Below are 4,919 nucleotides of genomic sequence, written 5' to 3'. Positions count from 1 at the left end.
GAGGAGCAAAGGGATCTGGGCGAGGAGCAGCGGCGGGGGTAAGAAAGGAGCGCTAGGAGAAAGGGGGAGCAAGGGGACCAGGAGAGGGGGTGGGAAAGGGGGCAGGGGAAATCAGGGCACGGAGTAGGGGAGGGGGCAAGGAGGGCAGCTGAGGGGAGGGGGTGCCTGAGGCAGTCGCGAGGCCCTCGGAAGCTGGGAGCGGAGCCGTCTCGGTCAGGCCTCAGGTGCTGCTCTCCGACTTGCTCCTCACGTCATCCTCGGTCTCCCAGGAGCTGCGAGGCCGGACCCGACTTGCAGCTATGGTGGCCGAGGAGGGCACCTCGTATCTTCTCTATTGACGTTTAGAATGAGAAATCTCTCTCCCTCCCATTGGGCCGGGGGAGGGGGGAGTAGGGGGTAGCCGGGAAGACTTGGGTTCAAGTCCAGCCCCTGACACCATCTGGCCGGTGACTCTAGGCCAGGCCCTTCACCTCCCTGAGCTTTGGCACTATAGACTCTTGCCTTACATCTAAGCCACTGACTTGCCTGGGTAGTCAAGAAATTCTTTCCTGAGAGTTCCCCAAATTTGTGCTTTGGAGCTGAAAAGAAAAGAGCATTTAGATCCCTTTGGAGATGATAAGTTAATAGCTTTAGCACTAGAAGGGACCATAGACGCCATTGGGTCCACTTCCCCATTTTGCAGATCAGAAAACTGAAGCCCAGAGTAGTTAAGTGACTTGCCTAAGAATCAGAGAGCTGCTGTGTGAGGCCAGATAGGAATTCAGGTCTTTCTGATTCCAAATCCAAGACATTCTCTGTAGACATTTTCAAGACCACCTCTTCCAAGATCATGGAGATAGTAAGTAACAGAACTAAGACTAGGATGAATTAAAAAGCCACTTTTAAATGTTTCCTCTGTGCAAAGGATTTATGAGCTAGGGATGCAATTAAAAAAAAATAAGGCAGACCCTATTCCAAGAAGCTCATTCTAATGGGAGAAATGAAAATACAGAACCAGCCTGGTGTTCTTCTCTGGTTTTGCTTTTGTTTTTGTTTTTTTCTTACACTCTCCTTTTCTAACAACCCTCTCCCTCCACCAACTGCTAACATAATTCTCATAAAGAAGAGTTAAACCAAAATAAAGAATAACCAAACCTGCCTGACCCCCAGTAGTTTACTGCCTATCTTTTTTTTTTTTTAATTCCTACTTTCTATCTTAGAATCTGTTGTTCCTAGGAGGAAGAGTGGCTAGGCATTTGGGGTTAAAGTAATTTGTCCAGAGTCACAAAGCTAGGAAGTATCTGAAGTGAGATTTGAACCCGTAACTTCTCATCTCTACACTTCACTCTAGCCACTGAGCCACATACCTACATTTATATCTATGTAACTGCCCCTGCTGCCTTCCTCTTTAGGAAAAGGATGGAAGACTTTGTGTTGGAGGTAAAGCTTGAATGAATTCCACAAAGCATAGGTAAGGAGAAAGTACATTCTAGCCTTAAGGCTTGGAATTAAATTGGCAGGGAAGCCTTGCAAAGCTGAGAGTTAGAAAGAGACTAGAATGTTGTACAGAGAAGATCTGTGTTTAATAAGCCTAGAAAGGTAGGTTGGAACTGGATTATGCAGTGTTTTTTGTAAGGGAAACAGTTGATATTTCTAGAGGCAAGGGGATACTACTGAATATTCTTGAGTACTGAGTGTAATATGGTCAAATCTGTGCATTAAAAATATGTTTGGCAGCTATTTGGAGAACTAATGGAGGCAAACAATAGTAACACAATTGTAATAGTCTGGGCAAGAGGCAGTGAGGGCTTAGATCTGATTGATGGCAGTGTAAGTAGAGAAAAAGGGACAGATGGGGCATGTACTGAGGAGGTAAAATGAAGGAGATTCAATAGCTGATGAGGAACAAGTTAAAAAGGAAGAGTAGAGGATGACTCCAAGATGATGAATCTGGATAACTAAAAGAATCATGTTATGTTCATCAGAAAAGAAAAAAGACAGGAAGAAAGGAGAGTTTGTTGGAAAAGATCATTAATTCTGTTTTGTGCATGGTAAGTTCTGGATCTCTATGGGACATCTATTAGGATATGTCTAGTAAATAGGCAGTTGGTGACATGAGTCTGAAGCTTGGAAAAGAGAGCTTTTAGACATCTGTTGGAGCTCACTTTCTGCCAAAAGCAGAGCAGTTGGTAAGTTCTTGACTAGTCTTAATGCTTATTTTATTCTTTGTAAATTGGAGGAAGGGACATGGGGTGCTGTTATTCTGATTCTGATGAATATGGAGGAACTTGAAATAGAAAAAGAGCATTTGCATAGTGCCTGAAGATTTGTAAAGTGCCTCACATTTGCACCTCACCACAACCCTCTGAGGGGTACACCAGTAAACTCCATTTTACATATGAGGAAAACTAGGCTTACAAAAGTAAATTACTTGCCCATGACAGCTACTAATTATTGAGTATGATTTAAATTCAGGTCTTCTTGTGTCCAGGCCCTGGAATCTGCTAAAGAAAGAAGTGACCAATATAAATTATGGTTTATTGGAGAGGAGAGGAAGCCCAGCCATATTTACTAATAGTTATACATAACAACACATATCTTAGATTTGGTGAGGCTAAATTTCTAAGAGTTAAAACAATAGTTATATAGGATTCTACAACCTAATATTCCACAGGGGAAATGAGCCCAGGAGATACTAGAATCATAGATTTAGATCTAGAAGAACCTATATTTCATCCATTTTCATTTTACAATAATAAATTCTAGATTCACAGATCTTAAATTATATGCCCAAGGTTACACAGTTAATAACAGAGTTTGGATTTAAACCCATGATCTCTGATACTAAATTGACCCACTTGCTACCCAACCAATGTTGGAACAATCTAACATTAGAACAACAATGGAAACACTCTAAATTGGTTAGGAAAGACTGCCTAAATAAAGTAGATTTTGAACTTAGTCTTCTGAGGACTGGATAGATATGATAGTGCTAAGGAAAGGGTAGAATGTTTCAGATATAGGAGAAAGCCCTGATAAATGATTAGAGGCTAGAACAGAATTGTTCTGCAGTGCAAGTGGATGATCCAAGTAGAAAAGGAAGGCTAGGAAACCAGATTTACCTGTCTGGACTAAAGTAGTGAAAATTCAGAGATTAAGTAATAAAAATAATGGTGACAAAATGTTTTATGCCTGCCTAACCTTGATCCTTTGGGAAGGATGTGACTAGAGGGATTTTTTGACAGGTAAAAATGAAGCTTAGTTAAGTATGGTTCTCTATAAACATGTGAAATGAATTAAAAGAGAGTTGAGTCTGGAAATGATGAGATTTCAATCTAGTTGTAAATTAACTGTAGTCAAAATTGGAAATGTAATGATAAAACTGAAAAAAACATTTAAGATGTTATGACTAAAAATATGGTAAATGTGTCTGTCTTTGAAATAATAATGAAGTGTCAAACATTACCCTCAAATCAGGCAATCAGTAAGAATTTGTTAAATGCCTGTTATCTTCCAGGCACAGTATTAAACCACAGGATCAAGAAAGAGCAACAATAATCCCTAATCACAAGTATGTTACATTCTAACTTGGGAGAAAATAAGTGCATTTGTAAGTCTATACAGAATAAATTAAAAAAAATACAACGTAGTTAGCTAGAAGATGGGAGTAGGGGAAGGGCTAATAGAGGATTTAAGAAAGGTTTGGTTTAGAAAATGCTGCCTGAATTGCATCCTGAAGGGATTCTAGGAGGCAGAGATGAGGAGGGAAGGCCTTCCAGGCTTAGGGAATAGGAAGTGGAATGATCTATGTGAAGAGAGAAAGCCAGTTTCCCTGCATCTCATACTACTAGAAAGGAATGCTAGAAAGAGATTGGGGCAAATGGTAAAAGTCTTTACAAGCCAAACAAAGGAGTTTATATTTTATCCTAAAAGCAACAGAGAGTCCCTAGAGTTTATTGAGTAGGGAAGTGATGTGGTCAGAGGTTCAATTAAGGGAAATCACTTTGATAGCTATTTCGAAGTTGATCTGGACTAGGGCTGCGGGGGGGGGGGGGGGAGGGGGGGGGGGGGGGGGAGGTGGGCGGAGGTCCGAGGTAGTTACACCAATTATTAGCAGGCTGTCAAAGTATTCTAAGGGAGAGGCATTAAGATTCGAACTAAGGTAGTGGTTGTATGACTGGAATGGGAAGATTGGAAGCAAGTAATATTATAGAATGAGAGAATTATGATGGGGTTAGGGAGTGGAGCAAGATGGTAGTGGAGTATCCTAAAGGGTAAACAGAATATTTTCTTACCTGGACAGGGGAAAATAAAACAGATAAGAGCAAAAAAGAGTTCCTATATTGAAAGTACCTATTAAGATCAATCCCCTAATATAATGCATTGTTCTTTATGTAAAATGATTACACTGACTTTCAGATTTCTTTCTACTAATGGTGATGAAACTCTGCTTATCCATTGTTGTTCACCGCCATGCCAGACTCTTCATGCCCCTGTGGACCATAACATGCTAGGACTGTCCAGAGGGTTTTCTTGGCAAAGACATTTGAGTGGTTTGCCATTTCCTCTTCATGGATAAAGGTTAAGTGACTTGGCCAGAGTCACACAGCCAGTAAGTGAGATCACATTTGAACTCAGATTTTCCTGATTCCAGTCCCGCTGAGCTGCCTAGCTACCTTATCTACTACCCATACTCTATGAAGCAGTCTCTAAAGGGATCAGCAATTTATGATGGACAGACTCGTTGTGCATTATATGACTTAAGAACAGAATTATATTGACTGGCCTATTTGAAATTTAAATTCATAAACATGGTCTCAGGAGAGTTGGGCTTGAATCAACTCAAACATATAATTAAAATAAAAAGATACATTTAGTAAATACCCAAGCACAGTTATATGCCAGAAATCTCTTAAAGCAATAAACATTTGAAAAAAGAA

This window comes from Gracilinanus agilis, chromosome 3, assembly GCF_016433145.1.
Source record: "Gracilinanus agilis isolate LMUSP501 chromosome 3, AgileGrace, whole genome shotgun sequence".
NCBI lineage: Eukaryota > Metazoa > Chordata > Mammalia > Didelphimorphia > Didelphidae > Gracilinanus > Gracilinanus agilis.
Note: the sequence above shows the minus strand (reverse complement) of the source record.